This window comes from Microcaecilia unicolor, chromosome 7, assembly GCF_901765095.1.
Source record: "Microcaecilia unicolor chromosome 7, aMicUni1.1, whole genome shotgun sequence".
NCBI classification, from domain to species: domain Eukaryota; kingdom Metazoa; phylum Chordata; class Amphibia; order Gymnophiona; family Siphonopidae; genus Microcaecilia; species Microcaecilia unicolor.
Genome location: NC_044037.1, coordinates 121,685,378 through 121,698,533, shown reverse-complemented (window position 1 = coordinate 121,698,533; position 13,156 = coordinate 121,685,378). Strand labels below are relative to the sequence as shown.

Here is a 13,156-nt window from a genome sequence, read left to right as displayed (position 1 = left end):
TCGAACCCCCCTCCACCAACCCAAACAACTTAATATACTTGTAGACCCCAAATAACAGAGACTTTTGGGGGTCTAAGATACTCGACTGCATTGTAAGTGAATGTTTCATATCAGACCACAAAATGTAGACTACAGAGAATGAAGCTGGCCTTGACAAATTTTCTTTGGATCTAGAAGCCAGCTTTCCCTCATCCAGTTGTCCCCAGTGAAGCTGATAAGCAGGTTGGGTGTGGGAGATGTTTGCTCTTAGAGGTCTGCTGCAACTGCTTTATGACCTGGCTGACCTGCTAAGGCTGTTTTCCCATTCTGTGCCTACACTAGGAAGAAAAGCTCAATAAAAATCAGGCCCTTATTGCAACTTATCTGTATCTTCTCTCCCTGCATCCTCAGGTCATGACCCAAATGCTGAACTGCTGATAGAATCCTGACTTCAGTTTTCCCCTGTGCTGCTGTATCAGCATTAGCAACTGGGTAAGAGGAAGAGACACACATGCACAGTTTCCTTGCTGTCCTGTTTTCGTCCCGCTTCCTACCTCTTCCATGAGCCAGAGAAGCAAGCATTGGCAACAGCAGCCTTGGGCTAGTGGCCTAGTGGAACAGAGACCAAGACAACCTCAGCTCACATGGGGCAGTAGCAGTGGCAGTTTGATAGCAGTGTCAGACTAGAGTTACTATGCAGTCCTTAATTGCTATTATGTCCTATATTTAAAAAGTGTCTGGTTTATGGTGTTTATTAAGTACACAGTTACTTTTTAAAGCTCTTTTACAGTTTTACATAGTTACATTAAAATCTTTGAGGCTGATATTGAGCACGTGGGCTACTTATCCAGATATTCAGTTGGACTTAGTCAAATAAACCTGTCCTGCCACCAAATATATCTGATGTTAAAACTTCAGGACAGCCTTCCAGTCAACAAGACTTACCCACATAAAGCTGTAGCTGGACTGAGATGAATACCAACACCTTCTGGCTAAAGCCAGGCCTGAGGTTGAAGGGGTGCAAACAGGGCAGTTGACCTGAGCCCTTAAGCTACAGGGGGCCTCAAGCCTGCCTAAATCTGAAGGAGATAGTGTCTGTTGGTGGGCTTTAGGGTCCCCTTCCAAAAATTCTGCCCTGGGCCCCAGCATGTTTAGACACAGGCCCTGGCTAATGCAGGAATGGGGAACCTCTGGCCCACAACAAACTCACGTGAGTACAAATACCAATACAAACAACCTACAGTCAGCTCCAGAGCTTACCCCCTTCCCGTATTACAAAACAGTAGCTGCCAGTCTAAGGCACTGCACACCCAATAGGCAAAACAATCACTTCCTTTATCCTTTTGCAATTCCTTATCTCAGCCCCCGGTTTAAATGGGGCAGGAGCAATCCCGACCAGAATGGCACTACCTATATGGTTAGGGTTACCATATTTGCCCCATGGGGGAAAAAAAAAAAAGAGAGAACACATGCCCCGCCCCCTGTCACACCCTGCCCCGCCCCCTGTGCAAGACTTCTACGGAAGTCTCGCAAGACCGCTGCTTCAACTCTTAGCATTGAAGTGGCACCGGAAGCAACACAGTCTGCAGATTTGCCGGGGGGAAAGAGGGGGCTCTTTCCTGCCCCAGAGAGGCATGGTCCCGCCCTCATCTACTGTTTCCACAAGTGCGGGACCAGAGCTGAAAGAGAAGGGAAGGCTGAAGCACCGAGCCTGCTTGCATTTCACTGCTGCCACCGGCAGGGGCATAGCCAGACACCCAACTTTGAGTGGGCCTAGACCCAAGATGGGTGGGCAGAAGAACCCCTCCCTGTCCCACAGGTTATTTGGTCTTTCCTTGTCTCACCTGCATGCCATCTGCTATTTCCAAGGTATGCAGGAGGGACAGTTGTTGGGAGTTTTCAGCTGGTAGGGCTTGGGAATCCCTGCCAGCCACACCATAGGTGTGCTGCTACTGGGTGGGCCTGAGTCAAAAGTGGGTGGGCCCAGGCCCACCCTTGGCTACGCCACTGGCCGCCTGGACCCCGAGGTAAGATGAGTTTTAAATTCTGGGCGACACGTAGGAAGGTGAGGACGGAGGACTGTTGTAGGAGAAGAGATCAGGCTGAGGTTGGGACTGGCATTTGGAGGAGAGGGAGGGGGGCGGGGGAGCAAGATCCGGGCTACAATTTATCATTTCACTTTTGTCATTTGTTTTTCTGTCATGCCACCCTCCTCTTCCTTTAGTCTTCCTTCACTATTTCTTGCTTACCAACTTGCTCTTCGCTATCCAACTTGTATTATAAAATGGAGGAAAGATAACATGCATTGTTTCATAGATTTTCACTCAGTGGTGTAGTGACATTTACAACGTGTAGTGACATTTACAACAGGGGACTCAATAAATGTGCCAACCGAGAGGGGCTCAATGGCACCAACAGTGCAAAGTTCCCCAAAAGACATTTCACTAACGAGAAAAATCACAACACGTTTACAGGTAGCAAAGTTTTCCCTAAATCAGCTATAGCAAGCCAAAGAGAATCTAGGGAACTCTCAGCAGGTAGGGTTGCCAACTTTTTGGCAGAGAAAAACCCAACACTGTCCTGCTCAAAAGTCCCTTGCCACACCTATTGTTGCACTCTTCCATCACCCTGCCCCTCTACAGCCAAATGTCCCCACTAGAGTTGCCATGTCAGAAGAAAAATTGACACATGTATGTACATTTGATGATTATTTCACAAACCCTGATGTTATGACAAAACTAAAATTAAATTAAAGTTTTGAAGTCACCTCAGTAAGGCCAACACACAACCCCTCCACTGCAAAATACTAAGCACAAACTCTGTACCATAACAGCACTAACTCCCATGACACAAAGAGAAACAACCTTATCTGTAAAAAGGCGGCACTGTAAATATTACAACTGACCTTAAAACCCTAATACACTATCTAGTGAGAAAACAGAACAAATGGCACAGCTACAGATCTCTAAACAAATTACATGCTAGCAGGATAATGCACCTTGCTCACACATGCAACACACAGACAGACCAATAAATATGAAACAAGGAATCACAGACCAGTAATAGAGATAGGAAGGCAAAAATCTGAACTGGAAAACTCAATGACTCTGCATATACAGCAATACTAAAGAAACAGAAATGGAAATGCAAAATATCAGAGATGCATATTTTCCAAAGTTGATATGTTCCATCAAAATACATTTTTTTTCTACTTTTGTAGTTTGAGCATTTTATTTTTCCCCATTTGATTTGGTCTGTCTCTTCTGCTTTTCCTGGATCTCCTGCTCATTTGACATTTCTTCTCTCTCCATGTCTGTTATCCATCTTCTCTCTGCATCCCTATAAGTCCTGTCCAGCATCTCTCCCCTTAGTGTCCCTATCCACCCCCTTTTTTCCAGCACTGTCCTGTGTCCCTGTCTCTGTTCTTATTCCATGCCCAGCATCTCTTGTCTTTGCCTATCAGTCCCCACTCTCTTCCCTTCCTCCCATACCCCATAGGTCCAGCATTTCTCCCTCTCTATCCCTTGTCCCCCTCATGGTCTGGCATAACTCTCCCTCCATCTGAGGGTCCAGTCTCTCTCCTCCTCTGTTCCACTCCCCACCTCCCCCAAATCCGGTGTCTGTCTCTTCCCTCCCCCTCCCAGCAGGTCTAGAATCTCCCTCCATCCCCCTCCCCCAGCCTGGCACGTGTCCATCTCTCTAGTTCCCCTTTGGGTTTAGCACATATCCATCTTCCAGTTCCCCATAGTCCAGTATGTATGTGTGTATATATATATATATATATATATACTGGACTATGGGGAACTGGAAGATGGATATGTGCAACTTTAGAGAATCTGGGAGGGAGGGAGGGAGGGAGGGAGAGACACTGGATTTGAGGTGGGGAGAAAGGAGAAATGTGTTCATCCCCAGCGACACCAGGTATATAAGGTAAAATTATGTATCATACCTGATAATTTTCTTTCCCTTAATCATAGCCGATCAATCCATAGACTGGTGGGTTGTGTCCATCTACCAGCAGGTGGAGATAGACAGCAATCTTTTGCCTCCCTATATGTGGTCATGTGCTGCCGGAAATTCCCCAGTATGTCGATATCAAAGCTCCATCCGCAGGACTCAGCGCTTAGAGAATTACACCCACAAAGGGACACACTGCCCAGCGCACCACCACTGAAGCGGGGGAGGGGAAATATTCCAGCGCACCACCGCCGCGGCGGTGGGCAGGAAACCACACCCGCCGATGCGGGGGGAACTGGCTTATCCTGCTACCGCAACTGCGGGAGGAGCTGGCTTACCCTACCACCGCTGAAGCGGGAGGGATACAAAGCTACCCTACAGCCGCCCGAAGCGGGAAGGAGCGCCGGCATAATTTAGTTATCAATCCAGTCACCGCCGAAACGGGGGGAGAGGAAGCAGCAGCTCACTGTAACACAAAATCGTCTCAACTCGAAGAGACTTCAATTGAAAAAACTTGAACATGAAGTCCTCGTGAACAGGAAATGAAGACTGAACTTGAACCTGAAATATAACCAGAACACAAACAATACAGATATCTGTGAGGGGCTATGGATTGATCGGCTATGATTAAGGGAAAGAAAATTATCAGGTATGATACATAATTTTACCTTCCCTATCATCAAGCCGATCAATCCATAGACTGGTGGGATGTACCGAAGCAGTACTCACCCAGGGCGGGACATGGAAATCCCTGAACGCAACACTGAAGCCCCAAACTGGGCCTCAGCCCGAGCAGCCACATCCAGGCGGTAATGTCTTGAGAAGGTATGAGCCGACGACCAAGTAGCCGCTCTGCAAATCTCTTCCAAGGAGACAGATCTGGACTCCACCATCGAGGCTGCTTGTGCTCTAGTAGTGTGCGCCTTCAGCTGAATAGGCGGAATCTTCCTTGCTGCCACATAAGCTGCCGCGATCGTCTTCTTGACACAACGTGCCACCGTAGGCTTAGATGCCTGCAGCCCCTTACGAGGGCCTGCGAACAGCACGAACAGGTGATCCGACTTCCGGAAATCATTGGTCACTTCCAAGTATCTGATGATGACCCGTCTAACATCCAGGTATTTGAGCGCAGGGTACTCCTCTGGGTAATCCTCCCTACGAAAGGAGGGTAGGTAAAGCTGCTGATTCACATGGAATCAAGAAACAATCTTGGGCAGGAAGGAAGGCACTGGGCGAATCGATACTCCTGCCTCAGTGAATCTCAGGAACGGCTCTCTACACGAGAGCGCCTGTAGCTCGGAAACTCTTCTGACTGATGTGATAGCCACCAGGAAGACCGCTTTCAACGTCAGATCCTTCAGCAATGCCCTTGGCAAGGGCTCGAAGGGCGGCTTCTGCAAGGTCAGTAGCACCAGATTGAGATTCCACGTAGGCACTATCGAGTGCAGAGGGGGGCGCAGGTGATTAACTCCTTTGAGAAAGCGTACCACATCTGGCTGTGAAGCCAGGGAAGCCCCCTTCAGACGACTCCTGAAGCAAGCTACAGCCGCCACCTGGACTTTCAGCGAACTGAGCGACAGGCCTTTCTCCAGCCCCTTTTGCGGGAACGCCAACACTGAAGCTATTGGAGCAGTGAAGGGCGAATCAGAGCCTGCCTCACACCACGATGCAAAGGTACGCCAAACACTGGCGTAAGTGGTAGAAGTAGAGCGCTTCCTCGCTCTCAGCATAGTGGCGATGACCTTGTCTGAGAAGCTCTTCTTCCTCAGCCGCTTCCGCTCATGAGCCAGGCTGTAAGACCAAAGGGGGAGGGATCCTCCATCACCACGGGACCCTGATGTAAGAGGCCCCGCTCCGCTGGCAGCCGCAGAGGGCCGTCCACCAAGAGTCTAAATCCACATACCAGGGACGTCTGGGCCAATCCGGACCCACCAGGATCACCCGGCCTGGATGCTTTGCCACCCGGCCTAGCACCCTGCCCATCATGGGCCAGGGTGGAAACACGTAGAGAAGCTCCTGTGCCGGCCACTGCTGGAGAACAGCATCGACTCCCAGAGATCGAGGGTCCTGTCCTCTGCTGAAAAAACGCGGCACTTGGCAATTGGCCGAGGACGCCATCAGATCCAGGCTCGGCCGGCCCCAGCGTTTCGTGATGTCCAAGAACGCCCGAGCAGACAGTTGCCACTCTCCGGGATCCAAGGTATGGCGACTGAGAAAGTCCGCCTTGACAGTCATGACTCCCGCAATGTGGGCCGCCGACAGCTGTTCCAGATTCGCTTCCGCCCACAGGAATAGCCTCATGGCCTCCTTGGCTAGAGGGGCACTCCTGGTACCTCCCTGGCGATTGACATAGGCCACAGCCGTGGCATTGTCCGACAGGACCCACACAGGCCTCAGCACCAGTACCGGGAGAAACTCTAGAAGCGCTAACCGATTGGCTCGGAGTTCCAGGAGGTTGATGGACCATTCGTCTCTGCAGGAGACCAGAGCCCCTGCGCTGTCTGTCCCAGGCAGTGGGCACCCCAGCCCGTCAAGCAGGCGTCAGTCGTGACGACAACCCACTCCGGGGTCGTAAGAGGCATTCCTGCAGACAGCTTGCCTGTCCTCAGCCACCAGCTCAGCGCCTTTCACACCGCTGGATCCAAAAGGAAGGCGTACGGCGTAATCCTCCGAGACTGGAGTCCACCGCCGCAGAAGACAGTGCTGTAGTGGTCTCATAAGATCCTTGGCCCAGGGCACTACCTCCATCGTGGCCGTCATGGAGCCCAACAGCTGCACATAGTCCCAAGCTCGAAGAGTAGAGGAGGCTAGGAACTGGTCCACATGGGTCCGAAGCTTGACGCTCCGGTTGTCCGGCAGGAACACTCTGCCCACTTGGGTGTCGAATTGAACTCCCAGATACTCTAGGGACTGAGTCGGGCGCAGCTGGCTTTTCTCCCAGTTGATGACCCATCCCAGGGAGCTCAGAAGAGCAATGACCCTGTCTGTAGCTCTCCCGCACCCCGCATAGGAAGGGGCTCGGATCAGCCAGTCGTCCAGATAGAGATGAACTTGCACTCCCTCCTTGCAGAGGTAGGCCGCGATGACCACCATTACTTTGGAGAAGGTCCGCGGAGCCGGAGCCAACCCGAACGGGAGGGCTCTGAACTGGAAGTGTCAGCCCAGTACTGCAAAGCGCAGAAAGCGCTGATGAGGCGGCCAGATGGGAATATGTAGGTAAGCTTCCTTGATGTCCAGGGAGGCCAGGAATTCTCCCTTTTTCACCGCAGCTATTACGGAGGCGGAGGGTCCCCATCCGGAAGTGCCGAACTTTCAAGGCCCGATTGACTCCCTTGAGGTCGAGAATAGGCCGAGCAGAACCTTCTTTCTTTGGCACCACAAAGTAAATGGAGTAGCGCCCCTTGCCAAGCTGCTCTAGTGGCACCGGGACCACCGCGCCCAGGCGGATCAGGTTGTTCAGAGTCTGCTGCACGGCAGCTGCTTTGACCTGGGACTTGCAAGGAGAGTTTACAAACCCGTCTCTTAGGGGTCGGCAGAACTCTAGCTTGTAGCCGTCTCTGATGACTTCCAGAACCAAAACGTCTGAAGTTACCCTGGTCCACTCACCCAGAAACGAGGACAACCTTCCTCCTATCTGCACTGGGCCATGGACCAGGTCCCCGTCATTGGGTACACGACCCTGGGGGCGGGCCGGAGGACGAACCTCCGGGACGGCGGTCCCTGTGAAAGGAATGCTGCTTGGGGGAGAAGTTCCGTTTGAAGGAAGTGGAGGCAGAGGAGGCCGACTTGCCCGGGCGATACCGACGGGCTTCCTGGTATCGGCCCTTAGAGGAACCAGGACGGGCACTGCCGGCCCGAGCCCTGACCTCCGGCAATCTCTTGCCCTTGGACATGCTGAGCTCCGTCACAATCTTGTCCAGCTCGTCCCCAAAGAACAGCTTGCCTTTAAAAGGCAACTTGGCTAGGCGAGAGTTAGAGGCATGGTCAGCAGACCGGTGCTTAAGCCAGGGCCACCGCCGCGCAGAGACCGTCTGAGCCATACCTTTGGCCGAGGCTCTCAAAACATCATACAGCAAGTCTGCCAAGTAGGCCAAACTCGACTCTAGGGTCGGCCATTCCGCCCTCCAGGAAGGATCCGTGGGGGAGGCCCACTGCAAAACAGTCAGGCAGGCCCTAGCCACGTAGGAGCCGCAAACCGAGGCTTGCAAACTCAGAGCGGCCGCCTCAAAGGACGACTTTAAGGCCGCCTCCATTCTCCTGTCCTGAGCGTCCTTCAGGGCAGTGCCACCTTCCACCGGCAGCGCCGTTTTCTTAGTCACGGCAGTGATTAAGGAATCTACCGTGGGACAGACAAAAGCTTCCCGTTCCCCCTCAGGCAAGGGGTACAGACGGGACATAGCCTTGGCTACTTTCAGGCTCGCTTCAGGGGCATCCCATTGCGCTGAAATTAAGGTCTGCATGGCTTCATGAACGTGGAAGGTTCTAGGCGGGCGCTTCGTTCCCAGTATAATGGTGGAGCCAGTAGAGGCTGAGAGAGGGCCTTCCTCCGGAGAGGCAATCTTCAAAATGCTCATGGCCTGCACAAGCAGGTTGGGCAAATCCTCTGAACGAAAAAGCCGCGCTGCAGAGGGGTCGTCCGCTCCATCCGAGCGAGGATCAGTCTCTTCCATAGAGTCCGCTAAGGATCTCTGGGAGAACTGAGACACGCTGCTGTCATCCACATCAGAGGAGACCGAGTCCCCCGGGGGTGGAAGATCCACCCAAGGGCGCTTAAGCATAGAGGCCTCATCGCCCCTATCAGAGAGGTGAGCAGGGGCAGTGTTCTACATAAGAAAGGCCTGATGCAGCAGCAAAATGAACTCAGGGGAGAAACCTCCGTGCATTTCTGCAGCCTGTGCCGCAGCCCTAGAGGCGCCCTCCATCTGTGCTCCCAGGAGCGGGGGAGAGGCATGCTGCGCATCCAAAATGGCATCCGGCGTGAAACTCTGAGACGGAGCCGCGCGGGAAGAATGGCGCTTTAATTTCGCCGACTTTTACCGTCGCCCAAGTCAAGGACGACCAAGCTGTTAACGTCTCCCCCCTCGAGGGTGGCCCAAGAAGACGCCGTCCGAGCAGCGTGGCCGGTCACGACCGGGAGGGCAGTCAGCGGGGGATGGGCGCCTAGGGCGGGAAAGGCCGCCACGCCAGAGGAAAAACTGGGAAACTCTCCCGGCTCCGAAAGGGCGCCCAAAAAAAAGGCGACTCTCTTTGAGCCCCCCGCTTCCCCACTAGGCACGCGAATGCGTTCCGGGGAGCGTCTTTTCGCGCCCTTGCCCTCCGAGGCCATAGCCACGTGGAGACCGTTCGGGGAACCCCCTGCCTGCTAGTAAAAGGTAAAAATTACCTGCTTCTTGCTCCGAGCAGCGACGACTTGTTCCAGTGAGCAGCTGCAAATGGACGTCCTTTTTGAACGTTTAAAAAAAAAAAAAAAAAAAAAGATTTTTAACGGAGCCAGCGGGAGGGGGGAGAAAAGGAGGGACCTGGCACCACCAGGTTTGCACTTGCTCATGAAGAGCCCTCAACCCCAGGTACTCAACAAAACCTAAACAATTAGGCTTGGAGACCTAGCCAGAGCTGCTGCTGTGCAACCACACACCTGCTGAGATAGAGAACATACTGGGGAATTTCCGGCAGCACATGACCACATATAGGGAGGCAAAAGATTGCTCTCTATCCCCACCTGCTGGTAGATGGACACAACCCACCAGTCTATGGATTGATCGGCTTGATGATAGGGAATAAAACTCTGTCCTCAGGACCCAAACCAAATCTACCATGCCAGCACTAACTTCCAAAACAAGCACTCTACCTATGAAAAGATAGTGCCCTAAATATTGCAGTAAGCCATAGATCATCAAAAAAATCTGAAGCAGCCCAAACTACTACAGATTGCTATATAGAAAATTCATGCTAAAAGAATACCGGGTCTTGGTGACACATGGAATCCTGATACCAAATACAGAATAAGTGACCACAAATGAGAGTATATTTAAGCAGAAATTAAACTGAAACACCAAGAAAGCCAGACCTTGCATTTAGTATACCCAGTGCTTTTTTTTGTGCCGGTACGTGTACCGGCACCTTTTCCCCCCCGGCGAGTCCTGCACCCTTCCTCTCAACTCCCCTACTTACTACTACGTCGGACTCGGCAGCGCGAATGGTGCAGGCAGCGATTGAGAGAGGCTGGCAGCATCGAAGCTTCCCTCTGCGAGTCCCACCTATGCTGTTTCAACTTCCTGTTTTCGCATAGGCGGGACTCACAGAGGGAAGCTCCGACGCCGTCAGCCTCTCTCAATTGCTGCACCGTTCATGCTGCTGAGTCTGACGCTGGCAGGCAGTGGAGAATCGCTGGATGAGAGGGAAATACAGGGGGCAGAGGAGAAGTGCTGGACATGGATGGAGGGGAGGAGTGAGGAGAAGTGCTAGGCATGGATAGAGGGAAAGAAAGAAAAACGAAGAAGATGCACATGGATGGCGATGAGGGAAAGGGAACAGAGGAGAAAAACTGCACATGGATGGAGAAAATAGGGAAAAGCTGGATCCACGTTATACCTCCTCCAGTCAATTCCATGGAGGAGGACCCAGTTTTACTTATGGATGTATGGCAAGAAATGAAGAAGAAAGGAGGAAAGTAAAGAAATAAATGGAAAGGAAACCCTGGAAACGGAGTTAAGGGAACAGATAGAGAGTAGCAGAATCAGAGACTGGGACCAATATGGATAGAAAAACAAAGTCACCAGACAACAAAGGTAGAAAAAAATCATTTTCATTTTAGTGTTTGAAATATGTCCAATTTGAGAATTTACATCTGCTGTCTTGGGGTGTGGCCAATGTGGATATGGCTATCGTAGGGGTGGAGCCATATGTGGTAACCCTGCCCATAATTACAGGCACCTTTTTTCTACAAAAAAAGCACCGAGTACACCAGACAAATAGAAAATGATGCACCCCCCCCCCCCCCCCGTTTTGTGCAAAAAATGAAGTCAGCACATGTCAGGGATGGTGTTAGAGCAGGAGTTCTCAACTCAGTCCTCAGGATACACCTATCCAGTCAGGTTTTCAGGATACCCACAATGAATATGCAAGAGAAGTTTACGTGCACTGCCTCCACTGTATGTAAATTTATTGTGGGTATCCTGAAAACCTGACTGGCTAGGTGTGTCCTGAGGACTGGGTTGAAAACCCCTGTGTTAGAAGGATGCAACTAGGGCAACTGCCCTTGAACCCCTGGAAGAAGGGGGTCCCAGGCTTGGCCAAATCGGAAGGTGGCACAGCCTGGTTGTGAGCCTTAGGGTCCCTTCCCAAATATCTGCCTTGCTTTGGGCCTCAGCCATGTGTAACACCAGCTCTGACAGATGTACATTCCAAAAACTAACATTCTAATTACTAAATAGAAAATAAAAATATTTTCTACTTTTGTTGTCTGCTGTATTTTTTAAAATTGTATTGGTCCCAGTCTCTGGTTTCTGTTTACCTCTGCTTCTCTTAACTTGGAGGATTAGCCTAATAGTGCAGTGAGCTGAGATCTTGGGGAACTGGGTTCAATTCCCACTGCAACTCCTTGAAACTCTGGGCAAGTCACTTAACCAGCTACTGTCCCAGTTACAGTTAAGCCACTTATAGCCTGCTAATACCATATTAAATAGTTCACAGCAGGTTACAGCAAGACAATAGGACAATTCACCTAGGATGTCACAATGTAACAAGCAAATGTGAATTAAATCATTTTTTAAAATATATATGATTATTTACTAATCACGTCTGTTAAACAATAAGGTCTTAAGGCTCTTTTTAAACAAGCTATAACTAGGTAAAAATCTTTAACTAGGCGGTAAAAATTTCCAAAATGTAGCAGCCTGATATGCAAATAGTCCTGAAAAACATTTCTTGACAGTAATGCCCCAGGGACTTGGGTAATCAAATGAAAACAAATTACGAGTATTATAAAATTGTCCAAAATAAATACCTGCATATAATATGTAAACCGCTTTGATTGTAACCACAGAAGTGCACAATTTGAGTGAGTAACAGCCAATAATTGGGCACTGACAATTACTGGCACTAACTGAAACAATTTGGATTTACTCATGCATTTTGCTAAGCACTATAAAGATGCGTGCATAAATCTTTTAGTGTCTGGTCATGGGAGAAGCAGGAGAGGAGAGAGTGTTTTCATTACAGATTCGCACCCTATATCATAGAATTCAGGGGATCTGCACCTAATTTACAGGTGAAGACCCACACCAGGTTTCAGCTGGTGTAAATTCTCATGCCTGAAGTTAGGCACAGCTCCCAGTGCTATTCTATAAATGTCACCCAACTCAGATTTCCGTTTATAAAATAGAGCTAGACATTCATTTTGTCCAGATCACTCCCTCATGTCCAGCATTGTTTCTGTGTCCCTACCCCCCCCCCCCCCCCCAATATATTCAGCATCTCTTATGTGTCCATATCCTCTTGCCCCTCTTGGGACCAGCATTGTCCCTCATGTCCATATCCTCCACCATATACACCGCAGCTTCTCTGTGTCCCTACCCCCTCCCTATCCAGCACTTTCCCCCTTTGTGTACCTGTTGCTATACTCTCCCCATGCCTAGTGTCTCCTTTGTGTCCCTATCCTTCGCTCTGCCTTCATTGCTCAACATGGTCTCTCTCTGCTCCCCTGCCCAACATGCATCGTTCCTATCCTTCCCCCATCTCCCACATGATGCAGTTCATCTCTGCAGTGGCGTAGCAAGGGCGGGGCGATGGGGGCGCTCCGCCCCGGGTGTCAGCGGGTGGGGGGGGGGGGGGTGCTCCGCTCCCGCTGCTCCCAGCCTCCCAGCCTACCTTTAAAAAACATTTTGTGAAGTGTCGCTGCAGGCAGCGCCTCGCGTCTGCCCTGCTTGTAAAAGAATTAAATCTCTTCTCCTCATCGTCGGGTCTGTGTCCCGCCCTCGCAGAAATAGGAAGTTACCTTAGAGGAGGGCGGGACACAGTGAGGCCCGACGAGGAGGAGAAGAGATTTACTTCTTTTACAAGCAGGGCAGACGCAAGGCGCTGCCTGCAACGACGCTTCACAAACTTTTTTTTAAAGGTAGGGTGGTGGCAGGAGAGTCGGGGTGGGGAGGGGGTTCTCAGATGGGAGAAGGGGGCTGGAACTGGGGTCTGAGAAGGGATCATGAGGGGAAAATGGGGCATG

At 50.9% G+C, this 13,156-nt stretch overlaps 1 protein-coding gene across 3 annotated transcripts in view; it reads right to left on the bottom strand.

Annotated features, from left to right (window-relative positions):
- Nucleotides 1–13,156, bottom strand: part of LOC115473783 (ras-related protein Rab-35-like) — an 81,760-nt gene that overhangs the window by 16,030 nt on the left and 52,574 nt on the right. The window lies entirely within an intron of this gene.